Below are 16413 nucleotides of genomic sequence, written 5' to 3'. Positions count from 1 at the left end.
TGTAAAATGAGTACCAGTTATGGTGGTGAGACCTGACACCAAACCAAAGAGTCTGACCATAGATATTATTAGTAACACTGTTTCACACCTTTGATGTAAATATTAATCTAAGCACTGTTGCTTGTTCTAAACCTTATTCATAAAGATGGCAAATATTTAAATGTCCTTCAAACCTTTGCTGTATGCACACAATACAAGCAAATACCTACTCTCATTACATGCTCATGCACAAAGTCAATGACTCATGTCCATCCATTTTCTGTCAAACGTGAGGGGTGCTGGTGCTTATCTGTAGCTGTTACGAGCAGGAGGCAGGGTACACCCTGGACAGGTCGCCAGTCCATCACAGGGCAACACAGAGACAAACAGGACAAACAACCATTCACACTCACAACTAATGAGAATTTAGAGAAGACTGGAAACAGTCATGTTTTTGGACTGTGGGAGGAAGCCAGAGTACCTAGAAATAACCCACACATGCACGGAGAGAACATGCAAAAAAGACCGCAGGCAGGGAATCGAACCCAGAAGGTTCGTGCTACTAGGCAGAACATTACCCACTGCTCTACCGAACAACCCTGAAGCATAGGGCTGCTCAGTTCAATTCTATTCTGCTAAATGGAATCCTATTCTATTCCCTAGATTTTTTTCCCTAATATGACTGTTATATGGTTGAATTTTGACCTGCATTGAGTCAGTTGAGTTTATTTATATAGCATCAATTCACAACTCATGTCCTGTCAAGGGACTTTACAGACAAAATTCAATCAGACCATCCAGTCAGATTGACTTAAGGTTTTCACCTGATTACATCATTGAGTCAATGACTTTGCAGGATACATTCTGTGTTGTCTCTACAGCAATCTCTCACAGCTAGCATGTATGCAGTGACAGTGGCAAGGAGAAACCTGTTAACAGGTAAAAACCTCTAGCAGAAACATGCTCAGTGTGAGCCCTCTTCCTCCGAGCCCAACAAGAGGCTTAAGGAAAAAGAAGTAGGTGCACTTTACTAAGGGAACATAGATGTAATAAAAAAAAAACTCCCTATGTTAGTAAACTAGCTCAATACATGGCTCTGTAGGTGACTGAACCGCAGCTGGAGGTTTCTTCCTGTTAAAAGAAGGTTTTCCTCTCCACTGTTACTGCAAGCATACTTGATGTGAGGGATTGCCTTCAAGCCAATGAGTCGATGAAATCAGATGGTTTGCATTTCATTGCTTTGTATTTGTGACAGTGTGATGACAATAAAGTTGAATTCTATTCTATCCCTTAGATAAATAACGTTGAACCAATCTGACTGTGTGATATGGTATAATTGTCTCTGTAAAGTTCCTTGAGATGGAATGTGTTGTGAATTGGTGCTACATAATTTATTTCGATTCAGTTTATTTATATAGTGCCAATTCACAACATGTCATCTCAAGGCACTTTACAGTTCAGAAGATCATACAGTCAAATTGATTCAAACTTTTCTATCTAATGAAAACCAATTGATTGCATCGACTCATTGACTCGAAGGCAATCCTTCACACAAAGGAAAAGCATGCCCTTAGCTATATAAAAAGGCTGAATTTAATTAAATTGTATTTTCACAAGTTAAGGTTGGCGCTAGGTATGAAGCAGAACACATAGAGGCTAAGTCCATAGCAGAGAAGAAAGACTAAGCACCGAAAAACAGGCCAAACTCTATTACAATCTATTTATAATCAGGTAGTAAACAATCAGCTGACTTTCCTTAGAAGACTTCCAACAAATCTTACTTTATGATCTGATTTAACTGGTTGTCCAATGTCACTTGAGCTGATATGTGTTTTGAATTGGCATTATATAATCAAGCTGAAATTAAAGAAATGAAATATTTAGATTCAGTTAAATATTGGATAGATTATACATCCACTAAAAGAGGGGATATAAAAGCAGCCCTGTAGATTCCTGTTGCCGTAATATCTGCAAAGCTGTAATATAAGCCTTTCAGCTGCATACTTGAATATGATGGATATAGTTAAAAATGTTTTCAAGGGTTAAAAACTCTTTTAAAACCTCAGCAGAATCATTTTACTGTAGAGCCTGCATATGTGAGTATAATTTGCATTTGGACAGAGTGTCTCACTGCTTTTAGCATGCAGTTAGCTGATTTTATATCGATAATGACTCAAGTATGCCTCAGTCCTTAATTCATTTTAAAGCACTGTAAATAAATCCCCTCTTGAGGTTAATTAGTAATTCGTTAGACAAGCCATTAATTTTAAATGAAGAGTGACTTCTCATAGTGAATGACTTCATCCATTCATTTACATACATTACAGTTTGTTTGTGCTGCACACTGTGGGCTCTCATAGTGAGGGTTCCCCTTGCTCATTCTCCCTCTGCCTGTGCGGTCGAATGGCTGGTTGCCTCGGTGCTAATAGATCTTGCAAAAGCATCAATTAAATTGTTTCTTCTGAAATAGTGTTTCATCAGGGTTTCACGTTTGCTGATAGGTATACACTTCTGTATTTCCAAGAGCTTTTCATTTGTTAGACTTTTTCCAGTCTTATGGATTTGTTCTAACATAGTGAAAAACATAGTGGTATAGGGATTTTTAGCAAAAAACAAGAAGAAGCTTAAAATGGGCGAAGCTTCTGGCAAAGAAAAACTTCTATGTTTTAATCACCTTTGAAGGAAAACTTATTCGGCTTATCATTTTGCTTTCTGGCACTTTTATATGTTTTTAGTTAGTGATGCATCTGAAGGAACATTAGAAAAATGTTTAAATGCTTTTTCATTTGCGCCTGGTCATTAAAAACAAAAAAGGCACTTAATTGCAAGGACAAAATGAAAAATGTGAATGCAATAATTGGCTGTGATGTCAGTGAACTACAACACAGCACGTGAAAATAATTCAAGACTTGCTAACCTGTTTAGTTCTGCTCAATGTAATTTAGATTATTGTGTGTCTTACTGGCTGTTTGTGTGGCTGAAAAAGAAAGATGAAGTTCTAAGCCATAGAGATGGAAGAGGTAATCATCTCAATAAAAAATGGAATATCATCTTAAAAACTAAAAAAATCCCTCTCTGAACCACAGACAAATTTACAATGAGATTCATCTTTAAACAGCTGGATTTACCTCTGCCAACTCCTCACAACATCAATTTGATGACAAAATATAGAAAACCAAAATGGTATTTATCCTTCATTGGCCCTTTACACTATAGGCTCTGTGGTGAATGTTCTCCAGTGGCTAATGAACATAAATTTTTTATGTTTTATTTTATTTTTTTATAATTCTTAAGTATTTTAGATCAATAAGAGTACTGAATTCCGGCCTGCAGTTTGCATTTTCTCCCTGTGCATGCCTGGGTTCTCTCCGGGTTCTCTGGCTTCCTTCCACAGTCCACTACCATGACTGCTAAGTTAACTTGTTCCTCTGTGTGGGTGCATGGTTGTATGTTTCTGTGTTGCCATTTGACTGAGTGGTGACCTGTCCAGGGTTTACCATGTCTATAGACTGCTAGAGCTTGGTACTGGTCCACCAGTTTTCACATCTGAACAAACTCTCTCTTTTATCTGTTATGGTACAAATAAGCTCTTTGTGGTCTTTGATTTTTGAGTGGGACTATGCACAAGACTTTCAAGCTTGCTAAATACAGAAATGAAAAAACTGTGGCCGCAATTACTTTCAGGTTTGATAAATAACTCTTCGGTGGTAAGTGTTTACATTTGCATATCCTTCACCCATTAATTTGCTCTGTTTAGTTAACAGAATATGATCTGCCTATTCATGAAGGAACACGTACAAAAATGAAAAGTTGCACTTAATTTACATTTTATATAAAGTGCTTCACTGATTGAAAAAAAAACCCTTACATTGTTTTTGTTTCCTTGGATCATTAATGGAAGCTAATCAACCTTAGACACATTACCAATCCCAGCTGCAATATAATCTCTTGGTAGAGCCTAAATTAATCAGCAACTTTCCGTTAATACCTTTTACTGCTAATTTTTTACAGAGTAAAAGAAAGTAAAAGCCCCTTGCAGCTCTCTAACATTGTTGATGAATTATTGATGGCGCTAGAGTATGAAAACAGAAGGTAAAAGCTGGGATAACTGGAAGTTGAGGTTCTTTTGTTCAAGCAAGTGGAAAGCAGGCATCCTAGAGCTCAACTTTCTCATTTACCCCAGACTGTTGCACAGGACTCTATTTTAACAGGATGCTGTCTATATTTTTGGGAATTCCAGACGGGTAAGCCTCTCACAAAAGCAGAGTTTTAGCCATTCAGTCTTTCAGTTCCCTGAGGGATCTGTGCACATTATGCAAGTTTAAAAAAAAAAAATTCTACCTACATCTTCACATTGCCATAGAATCATGAAGAGTCCTAACGAAAACCTGTTATTGATGCAGTGTCGGCTTTCCTCCTTACCGCCTAGGACAACCATGCAAAGACTTGTAATTCAAAAAATGTTTATCCCATGCAAATAAAACACTGTTTTCGCTAGACCGCAGGGGATCTATACAGATTGTCAGCCTCTGGGTGTGAGTATGTGTGTGTTTTTCAGGAGAAGACGTGGAGATATGAACAATACGTTGGCATGTTTTGATGTAAGGCAGAACAGAACCCCTGGTGTTCTTATGTCATACCCACCAATGATGCTCCTGACATTCATTTGAGTCTGTTCAAGTCTGTTTACTTGAGAATACCGGTAAGCTCCTCATCTGAAAGCAGTGGATGTGACATTTGATTGACTTTTCTACCATCTAACTCCAGTGATGGAAGTAACGGCATTAAAAGTAACGTCGTTCCTTTTTTTAGTAAAGAGTATTAAAAATTACTACTCCTACTGTAACTATAACGCAGTTACTATTGCCGACACCCCGTTACTGCATGTTACTCAGGTCGCACAATGAACCTTTTTTTCAAGATAGGACTTGTGCGCACCTTTAAATGAGAGAGGGGAGGATGAGATTGGCTGATACGGGTGTTAACGTCCATCACACTAGAGACTGACATTTTTTCGGGAATCCCAGGGGTCACGGAATTCCCGTGGGATGGGAGTCAGTATTAATAATGATCACTTGATTGGGATGGTACAGGATTAAACATTAATGGGAGCAGACAGGAGCGGGAGCAAACCAATAGTAACTAAAAAAAACTAGGATCAATGCCAAAATAAAATAGAAAGAAAAAAAATCCAGTACTGGCACCGCCATTTTGTAGTTTTTTTCCCTGAAGCCTACACTATAATGCGAGTCAAAAAAACTACACGACCCAAAAACCAACAGTGCTTCCGCTCTGAGTTTTTCAACCGCGCTCAAAAACAACAATGGAGGGACCAACAGTTAGTGGCGAACTCGACTTCGAAAAGTTTGAAAAAAATAAAAATCTTATTGAAGACAACAAGAATGGAAGTGGTACAGGAGCAGGAGTCATTCTCAATGGGAGGGGGATGGGAGTGGGAGTAATTTCACCAGGAGTGGGACGGGACAGGATTTAGATTTCTACTCTGGCCCGGGATGGGGACGGGACACGATTTTTTTCTGTGGGAGTGGGACGGGACAGGAGTGAAAATCCACTCCCGTGTCAGTCTCTACAGCACACACAGAGAGATGGAGAGTGAGGAGGACTCCAGCGAGCTGCGTTTCCCCATCAGATACGGTTTCCCCTGCATCTCCGCACAACGCAGGCGCCATGATTCAAGCAAGCGACAGGAAACGCGCGTGCTCATTAAAGGCGCGTAACAGCCGCCCTGTGCTCGCGCCACAGGGGAACTACGGAGAGCTTGAACGATCAAATGTTGTAATGAGGAATGGATGGATGGATGGATGGATGGATGGATGGATGGATGGATGGATGGATGGATGGATGGATGGATGGATGGATGGATGGATGGATGGATGGATAGATAGATAGATAGATAGATAGATAGATAGATAGATAGATAGATAGATAGATAGATAGATAGATAGATAGATAGATAGATAGATAGATAGATAGATAGATAGATAGATAGATAGATAGAACACACAGGATTTCAGCATTAGACATCCCCAGTTCTAAACGTCCTGTTAAAAAACTTCACACCCATGAGTAGAGGTAATGCAGCCTGATAATATTTACACCGCATCAGATACCGTTCACCCCATGTTAAGCAGGGGAAGGCTATCTGACGGGCCTATAAACCCCGTTAGATGTAATTTACTTTGAGTTGCAATAAATGCAAAACTCTCTTCAGGTACTGGTCTTTGTCATCCACTCTATTCAGCTGGCTTTGAAACACACGGCGAGAAGGTGGGGGGCTGGGTGGTGAGGGTTACAGAGGCGAGAAATGCAAAAGTAACGCAATAGTAACTAGTTACTTTTATTGTGGAGCAACTCAGTTAGTAACTCTGTTACTTTTTGGGAGAAGGCACTAGTAACTATAATTACTTTTTCAAAGTAGTGCCCAACACTGTCTAACTCTGACTTCTATGTAGGAAATGAAGTCTTGTGTCCATGCCAATAAGATTGTGATATTAGATTATGTCATATCCAGTGCATTAACTGCCACAGTCACAGTGATTTTAAAATCTTTATTGATCCAGAAACTCTGACGTGGCACTTTAACCGGATTCACTTTTACAGTCTGCTGACTTGAGGTAAAACTTCTAATGTGTTGTACTGTAAGCATAAGCTTTGTAAGGTTTTTTTTTTTTTTTTTTTTATTCCTTAGGATTTGAGAAAACACTTTTAATATCTCATACATGTTTTAGCTTTTCAGCAAAAGGTTTTTTGCTGAAATAGTTTCAAGGTGGCTGTGCCTGTAGGTTGTGGCTTGATACAGTTCTTGACAACATCACAAAATACGCCATTTAGAACGCTACAAATTAGGCAGTGATCCTGCATCTACGGCTGCCAGCACCTGCTTGAGTGTCTGTCATAAAATGTTGTCTCTGGACTCTTAAATACAGCCACTCTTGACCACCTAAAAAGCTGTGGTGTGCTTCGGACAAATGTAGACAAAGCAGCGAGCCAGAGGACCAGGTCGCACCAGGGTGAGAGCCAAAGAAGATAATGTGCGAGACAGCAAAGGCAAGCTAACGGCGAAGCTAAGAAGAAATCCCCACAAAGCACCGGTCCCATCAATCCTGCTTTGCAATCGTCCGCTCAATGGATAACAAAATGGATCATCTCCGACTCAAACTCTCTTTGATAAAGGAGTTTAGTAACTGTTGCCCCATTATCTTGACTGAATAATGGATTCATTCATCCATACCGGACAATTCTGTTAGCCTGGAGGGGCTCACATTATACTGCACCGATAGAAACAGCAAACTCAGCAGTAAGACTAATACAAAATAGGCCATGAAGATTCTATACCAGGCTATCTTTGAGCATCAGTCTGCACACACATTTTCATCATCATTGCTGGGGACTTTAACCAGGCTAACTTGAAGACTGTTTGTTGGGATCCTCAGGCTTGCCCTCCAGAGGGCGCCGAGGATCCTCTTCTGCTCTGTGTTTTTCCCTTAGGGTTGGAGTTACTGTGGGGATCTGGAGATTACCCTCTGCCTCCTGCAGAGTGCGCCGTGGGTCTTCTGGAGCTGGAACCTTCCTGCACACCTGTTCCTAATCCTCTCATCAGAAGACCTCTCCTTTATAAGCTCCTGCCTGAACTTGATTCCATGCCGCAGTGTTGATCTTACTTGGTTAGCTTCCTGAGCCTTCTGTTATAGATTGAGTCTTGGTTGTCTCTAGGTTGAGATCAGATTCTAATCTCTCCTTTATCTGTGCCTCACAGGAATCCTGTCTCTTCGTGAAGCTCTGGATGAGCTTAACCTCCTGTCTCCTCGTGAAGCTCTGGATGAGCTTAGCCTCCTGTTTCCTCGTGAAGCTCTGGATGAGCTTAACCACCTGTCTCCTCGTGAAGCTCTGGATGAGCAATCTCACTGGAACCCTGTCTCTGGTCTGCAGCTCTGGGAGAGCTGCATCACAGGAAACCAGTCTCAAGCCTGAAGCACTTGGAAAGTCTAACCTGCTAATCTGCCCTGGTGAGCCAACCCGAAGATTCCTACGTGGATGAAACCTGACGACTTCTTTGTGGAGTTTCCCTAGAGGTTCCCATGTGGATTTTCCCCTGCTGTTCCCTGCAGTGAGCTGGAAGCTCAACCAGAAGAATCCTTAGTGTTAATTCCCTGTTGTTCTCTGCAGTGAGCTGGAAGCTCAGATCTAGGCAGCCATGCTAAGCATTAAGCTAGATGCTTAGCTTTCATGAACTCTGCTAACATTCAGTCTCCAGTCACAGTTCTGTTTCCAGTGAACCTGCTCCCCTGCCTGAACCAGTTCCCGTTTCATATCCATGTTTGTTCCACAATAAACTCTTTTGGACTTTTAACCCAGTTTCCCGTGTATGTGTTCTGCATCTTGAGCTTTACTCCCAGAACCCATCATGACAGAACACTGCGGCCAGACCCAAAGCCCAGCAGATCACCTCTGTCGTTGGACTGAGAAAAGGGACGCTCAGATTCATGAACATGCACAAACCCTCCGTGAGTTACAGTTAAAATTCGCTAACCACTTCTACAATGCTAACACCACGTCAGCGGCTCGTCCTGCCCCGAATCCACTTCCGTTTCCTAGGTCACCGGCAGTGACGTCACTTACAAGTCAAGATAATAACCCTCCTTTCTGGTCAGAACACAGCCCGTCGTTCTCGTCACCCGGTCCTTCTCTGCCTGAGAGGTTTTCCGGTAATCCAAGTAAGCTCAAGTCTTTTTTATTTCAGTGTCGGTTATTTTTTCAATTTTATGAGTCTGATTTCCTGTATGATAGGGATAGGATAGCTTTTGTTGTGTCTTTCCTGTCCGGTGAAGCCCTTGAATGGGCAGAGACCAGATTCCCGTCAAAGTCTAGATTTATCTGTTATTATGAAACGTTCATCCGGGAGTTTGAAAGAACTTTTAGTCAGTTCTCTAAGTGCTCAGTTTCCGGCAACCTTCTGAAAATTAAACAGGGTAATAGGTCCGTTGCTGAGTTTTCTTCCGAGTTCCAGAGTAAAGTAGCCGTTTCTGGGTGGAACGAGTCTGCACTTATGACCGCGTTTCTCCAAGCTCTAAATGAACAGGTCAGAAACGAGCTAAGCTTTTAAGTTGAGCCAGATACCCTTGAGGATCTCATAGACCTAGCAGTCGGGTTAGATATTGAACTGCAAACTAGACCCAGAGCCGTACAGCCTGACCAGACACCTGAACCCGTCACCGTGGTTTCTAGACCTTTTCCCTTGCCTGATTATCTAGCTCCCCACATCCATGAGTCTGATCTCTGGGATTATTTTTATGGGGATAGGGAGGATATCTTCCCCTTCGAGCCACCACATCCAGCTCCAAGACCAGAAAATAACCCAGTTTGTTTTGAACCTGACCCCATGTCTGATTTGTTAGCCCCAGACCCTGTAATCCATTCTGGAATTCTTATTTCTCAACCGGTTAATTTATCGTCTGATTCTATCAATACAACTGCTAGCTTAGCTCCCAAGACCCCTCGGCGTAAGAAACGGCGTCGCCTTAACTCAGCTCTGTGCCGTCCAGAGACCCCTGAGTCAGCTCTGTGCCGTCCAGAGACCCCTGAGCCTGCTCTGTGCCGTCCAGAGACCCCTGAGCCTGCTCTGTGCCGTCCAGAGACCCCTGAGCCTGCCCTGTGCCTTCCAGAGACCCCTGAGCTGAAACTAAAGAGGGCTGAATGTGGAGTTGGTGAAGATATGCCTCCAACAGCCCCTCAGCAGAGGTCACAAACCGCCAAGAGTCCTCTACAGACGCTTCAAGTCACCTCAGAGACTGAACATGTGCCTCCTTGGGTGGTCTCCCCTGTTCCTGACCGGGAGCCGCAATCGGCGGGCTCCCCTGTTCCTGACCGGGAGCTGCAATCGGCGGGATCGCCTGTTCCTGACCGGGAGCCGCAATCGGCGGGCTCCCCTGTTCCAGAGCCGCAATCGGCGGGCTCCCCTGCTCCAGAGCCGCAATCGGCGGGCTCCCCTGCTCCAGAGCCGCAATCAGCGGGCTCCCCTGCTCCAGAGCCGCAGTCGGCGGTCTCTCCAGTTCCTGACCCGGAGCCGCAATTGGCGGGCTCCCCTGCTCCAGACCCTGTTCCAGAGCCGCAGTCGGCGGTTTCTTCAGAGCCTCCTCCAGAGCCGCAGTCGGCGGTTTCTTCAGAGCCTCCTCCAGAGCCGCAGTCGGCAGTCTCTTCAGAGCCTCCTCCAGAGCCGCAGTCGGCGGTCTTGTCAGAGCCTCCTCCAGAGCCGCAGTCGGCGGTCTCCTCAGAGCCTCCTCCAGAGCCGCGGTCACTACTGAGCCTGTTCCTGAGCAGCCGAGGAGGGGACGGGGTACCCCGTGGGGGTACCTGCTAAAGCTTGGGCATCATCCTCCTGAGAAGCTGCTTCGCCTCCGGCCCCACGGCAGACCCCCGGAACATCAGCTTCGCCTCGGGTCCCGCGGCAGACCCCCAGAGCGTCACCTTCGCCTCCGGCCCCGCAGCAGACCCCCGGAGTGTCGGCTTCGCTTTCGACCCCGTGGCAGACCCTCAGAGCATCAGCTTCGCCTCCGGCCCCGCGGCAGACCCCCAGAGTGTCGGCTTCGGCTCCGATCCCGCAGTCGACCACCTAAGACTCTACTCCGTCCTCCAGAACCTCAGCCATGCCTCCGGCCTAGCAGTGGTCCTCCCAAGACGCTGCTTCGTCTCCAGCCCTGCGGACGGCCTCCTGAGCAACTACTACGCCTCCGCCGCCGGCCCCACGGTAGGCCACCTGAGACTGTGTCCTGCTGCCGGTACCTCGGCCGGCCACCTGAGACAGTGTCCTGCTGCCGGTACCTTGGCCGGCTGCCTGAGACTCTGTCCCGCTGCCGGTCCCACGACCGGCCACCAGAGACGTTGCCCAAGAAATTTTTTGGGTTTTCTTTTGTTTTCGTCCACCATAAGTGGATCGTTTTTTGTTCTGGACTCTGGTCTTTGCCCTCCTGGCCTGTTTCCCCCTTCGCCCACCCTGAGTGGGTTGTTTTTTTTGTTTTTTGGACCTTTTTTTCTGTTGGTTCTGGCCCTCCTCGCCCTAGTGCCCCCTCCGCCCACCCTGGGTGGATTGTTTTTTGTTTATTTTTGTTGGACTTTTTCAGGGGGCGTCTGGAATCCACCCTTGAGGGGGCGGTACTGTTGGGATCCTCAGGCTTGCCCTCCAGAGGGCGCCGAAGATCCTCTTCTGCTCTGTGTTTTTCCCTTAGGGTTGGAGTTACTGTGGGGATCTGGAGATTACCCTCTGTCTCCAGCAGAGTGCGCCGTGGGTCTTCTGGAGCTGGAACCTTCCTGCACACCTGTTCCTAATCCTCTCATCAGAAGACCTCTCCTTTATAAGCTCCTGCCTGACCTTGATTCCACGCCGCAGTGTTGATCTTAGTTGGTTAGCTTCCTGAGCCTTCTGTTATAGATTGAGTCTTGGTTGTCTCTAGGTTGAGATCAGATTCCAATCTCTCCTTTATCTGTGCCTCACAGGAATCCTGTCTCTTCGTGAAGCTCTGGATGAGCTTAACCTTCTGTCTCCTCGGGAAGCTCTGGATGAGGTTAGCCTCCTGTTTCCTCGTGAAGCTCTGGATGAGTTTAACCACCTGTCTCCTCGTGAAGCTCAGGAAGAGCAACCTCACTGGAACACTGTCTCTGGTCTGCAGCTCTGGGAGAGCTGCATCACAGGAAACCAGTCTCAAGCCTGAAGCTCTTGGAAAGTCTAACCTGCTAATCTGCCCTGGTGAGCCAACCCGAAGATTCCTACGTGGATGAAACCTGACGACTTCTTTGTGGAGTTTCCCTAGAGGTTCCCATGTGGATTTTCCCCTGTTGTTCCCTGCAGTGAGCTGGAAGCTCAACCAGAAGAATCCTTAGTGTTAATTCCCTGTTGTTCTCTGCAGTGAGCTGGAAGCTCAGATCTAGGCAGCCATGCTAAGCATTAAGCTAGATGCTTAGCTTTCATGAACTCTGCTAACATTCAGTCTCCAGTCACAGTTCTGTCTCCAGTGAACCTGCTCCCCTGCCTGAACCAGTTCCCGTTTCATATCCATGTTTGTTCCACAATAAACTCTTTTGGACTTTTAACCCTGTTTCCCGTGTATGTGTTCTACATCTTGGGCTTTACTCCAAGAACCCATCAGGACACTGTTCTCCCTCATTTTTACCAACATGTGGACTGTGAAACTCGGGGACATAACACTCTGGATTTAGCCTACTCCAACATTAAAAATGTACTCAGAGCAGCATCCCACCCCTACCTTGGGTCATCAGATCACCTATCTGTGATACAGGCCCCAGCTAATCAGGGCAAAACCAACAGGCAAGGAGGTCAGAGTGTGGACTGAGGGGGCCATGGAGAAAGTCCAGAACTGTTCTGAATGCTCCTACTGGAACATGTTCAAAGCTGCGGCTACATATGACAACAAGATAAATATCGATAAGTATGCCATGAGTGTGTCAGACTACATCAACAAAGAACATCAACATCCGGGCCAATCAACCACACTGGATAAATGGAACCACAGCCAGAAAATCCAGGATCTTTTCCACAACAGCAACACCAGGAGGATGTGGAAAGGCCATCATCCTAAGCACAGGCTCCCCTCAGGGCGATCTGAGCCCCCTGCTGTTCACCCTGATGACAAATGACTGCGTCCCCAGGTTCACCACCAATCAAATTGTGAAGTTTGCAGACGACACCACGTTGGTGGGCCTCATCAGTGATGATAACGACCAGAACTACAGAGAGGAGGCGGAGCAGCGGGTGGACTGGTGCAAAGATAACAAACTGATTCTGAACGTGGAGAAGATGAAGAAGACCATCCTGGACTTCAGGAAAAACCGGCCCAACCTCGTTTCACTGGTCATCAACAGCTCAGCTGTAGAGGTGGTTAACAGGACCAAATTCCTGGGGGTGCACATCACAAACAACCTCACCTGGAATGTAAACACCACCTCATGATCAAAAGGGCACAGAAGCACATGTACTCCTTGCAGAGGATGAGGAGAGCCCACCTTCCCCCACCCATCCTCACCACTTTCTACAGAAGCACCATAGAGAGCGTTCTGACCAGCTGTCTCACTATGTGGTGTGGAGGCTGCAGCTCCTCAGACTGGAAGAAGGTGAGAAGAGCAGTAAGAACAGCAGAGAAGATCATCGGGGCTCCTCTTCACTTAATTAAAGACATTTCATCCCAGCGCTGCGTGTACCGAGCCCGTAACATCATAAATGACCCCTCACACCCCCACCATGGACTGTTCTCCCTGCTGCCCTCTGGGAAGAGGCTTTGAAGCATCCGATGCAGGTCCAGCAGATTCAATAACAGTTTCTTACCCACTGCCGTTAAGATTGCTGAATGTTGTGAAAAATTGGTTATTAATTTATAAAAAGAAGTTTTAAAAAAATTTATGTTAGAACTGTAAATATACAGTCATATGTTTATATTACTATTTTTTGTATTTACTACTGTTTTCAAGGCTGCACTTTAAAAAATGAAATTGTCTAGAGCTGTTTTAAACAAAATCTCTTTTTGTTTACGCTCGTGTATACAAAATAACAAAATAAATCTGTCTAAGTCTCTAAGTCTAATTAACACTATGTAAATAGACTGAGCTGAATTCTAAAGCTTTTTGCATTTTTATGTCAGTATCAGCTCTAAATAGCTTGACAAATGTTCACCGTTATTGTGCTTTTTTTAAAGGACAATTCTAAGAACTACCACAAAGCTACTCTGTCTTTTGTGGCTTTGACCAACTTTTTCTCTTAAACTAGAAGTGAATATTCATATATTTAGGATATCTCAGAATGTATAAAACAATTATTGTTTTTTATATGAAAAAATCTGCACCAAACCATGCACTGCCTACAGGACGTTCTAAGTCCTCCCACCTTTTTTATCTGTCTGCTTCCAATATGCCGTGTTAGCTTTAGCTTAGATGTAATATGACAAAACCTCAAGTTTCTTGACCATCATTAAGATTGTATTTTTAGGCAAAAAGAAGTACGTCTTTGCATTCTTTTGGTCCGCATCGTTCCTTACAATGACACACAAAACTAACTGACACTGATTGAAACAAATGAATTTTTCTCTTATGGTCCTGAGTGTGTTTAGCCAAAGTCCTGAAGCAGCTACCAGTGATTTAACTGAGAAACATAAAAGAATAACATTAAATGCAAACATAACAAGGCAAGCCAAAATAAGCGCATTTATTTTAAAGTGCAATGTTATGTTATGTTGTAATTGTTCTAAATTCTTTATTATCCGTAAATTAAATTTGATATACTATAATAGGTCAAATGTAAGTGTGGTGATAGAATGAAATTATTTTAGATTTTAAAAGTGTGTCATTAAATATATATTACAGAGTTTGTGTGACTGTTACTGCTCTAACCTGTGATAACTGGAATCCCAAAGCCTTTAAAATTGATAATTCATGCTTTTTCTTATTTAAAAAAAAGTTCTTCTTGCTTTTTCTTAGAGGCTCAGGTTGATTTGTATAGATAGATGTTTCCCTGCTTCAACACACATACATTCTCCGTTATTTTAATTAGCTGGTATCTTCTCCTGGAGAAGATAACTGCAAAGTAAAAAACTGGATCCAAGTTACTTAAAATACTGGATTTCAGTAATAATAAAATAAAATAAAAATAATTTTTTTGATAGGGTCAGATTGGTTTAAAAAGCTTTTTTCCCTTATAAGTAAATTGTATAAGAACTGCTTTCTTATATTCACTCTCTGTGTCTCATATTAGGGATGTTTTTCATGATTGTTTCACAAAACAAGTAAAAAATCAGCCAGTGTTTCTTTTTTTTTCTTTTTTTTCCAAGCTGTTATTGTCGTAACACTGTCACAAGCAATGAAATGAACTCTGCATTTTACCCGTCCCCTTGGGGAGCAGTGGGCTGCCACTGTACGGCACCCACGGAGCAATGTTAAGGGTCTTTGCTCAGGGTCTCAAAGGGCAGTCTTTGGGAGTGGAGCCGAAACTCAGAACCTCAGAATTCCAAGCTCTATGCACTAACCACTAGGCTGCCACTCCCCGACAAAATGCACATATTAGATTATAGCATTACGTATTATAAAAAATATTATATTGTGAGCATGAACTCTTACAGAAAAACAAGAAATAATAATTAAATATGCGACACTTATTCTTCTTGTTTTATTTTTCTTGTCTTGAGCATTGTTTCTGTTTCTCAGAAAATGACAGCATAATTACATTACATAAAAAAACGAATAATCTGAATGTTGCTAAAAGAAAGATAACAGTTTGTACAACAACCAAGGATTTGATCTGCAGATGCCTTAAAGTTGTCTCCATAACAGATATGTTTCTCCCGCCATCCTCTTCCTTGATCTCTCTGCTTCTCCAACCTCTGTTTCTGCTTTCCTTTTTGGAAAGTGTTGCACTGCCCTTTTCAAAGTTATTTGGAACGCCTAGGGCTCCTATTAGTATTCAGCTTAGCTGTAGCTCTCTTTGTTTCAAGGAGAAATTGATAACTCAGGCTAAATTTTGCAATAAGGCTCTGGCAAATGGTCAACAATGCAGACAAAACATAACACACTTAGCTGCCTCTCTCTTTTTCATTCTTTCTATTATTTCTTTTTTAACTTCCTCCATCCTTTTTAATCTGTTCCCCCTCAACCCCTAATCACCGGTTCCCATTACGACCTTTTTGGTTGTATTCTAGGCTACTTTTTGAAATTTGTGTTCTTCTGATATTGGATTTTAGCCTCGCCTTCCTTTTTCTTTTAAGGTGATCTGCTGTACCTGTCATTAGGCTGATCCATGTAAAGCTGCCTGAGTGGTTAAATCAGATATTATTTTTGTGTCTGTGTCATGGAGGGCCAGGCACTAAATACCTATGTTCCCAAAGATGCTGTCATTACTCTCTCTTAAACTGAGCATATAGATAATAGAATACACTTATAAGTGTAAACTTTGTGCATTACCTGTCCCTTCATCAGACTAAACCATCGAGTCAATCTTTTAAATGATTTTCATTTCAGTTCTTTCTGTTGAGAATCAGCTGTGTATTCTCAGAAAAGTGTTTAACATTTATCAAGCATATTGGTCCGCATATTTTAGCAGTTCAAGCAGCAGCTTTACTCAAAATCTACACATTTTATGTCTGTTTTCTAAACTATTAAGAAATTGGGTATGAGTCTGTTTTTCTTAATGCTGTCAGATGTGGTGGTGCCTGAGGAGTTATCTGGATTTGTAAATGTTTTATTGTGTTTGAGGCATCCTGTAGCTGTTCTTCTTTAAACCCTGCTGACTAACTGCAAACGAAACACTAAAAACTTATTTCAATCTGAAAAACTGACAGAGAGAGAAAGATGCAATTAGAAGAGTTTATTGATACAATAGTTTGAACTTTGGCGCTCAGGCCTCGGCAGGAAACATAAACG

This window comes from Cyprinodon tularosa, unplaced genomic scaffold (genome assembly GCF_016077235.1).
Source record: "Cyprinodon tularosa strain WSP-4 unplaced genomic scaffold, ASM1607723v1 ctg577, whole genome shotgun sequence".
In the NCBI taxonomy this organism is placed as follows: Eukaryota; Metazoa; Chordata; class Actinopteri; order Cyprinodontiformes; family Cyprinodontidae; genus Cyprinodon; species Cyprinodon tularosa.
The sequence above is the reverse complement of the archived record's forward strand: the minus strand, read 5'-3'. Positions refer to the sequence as shown.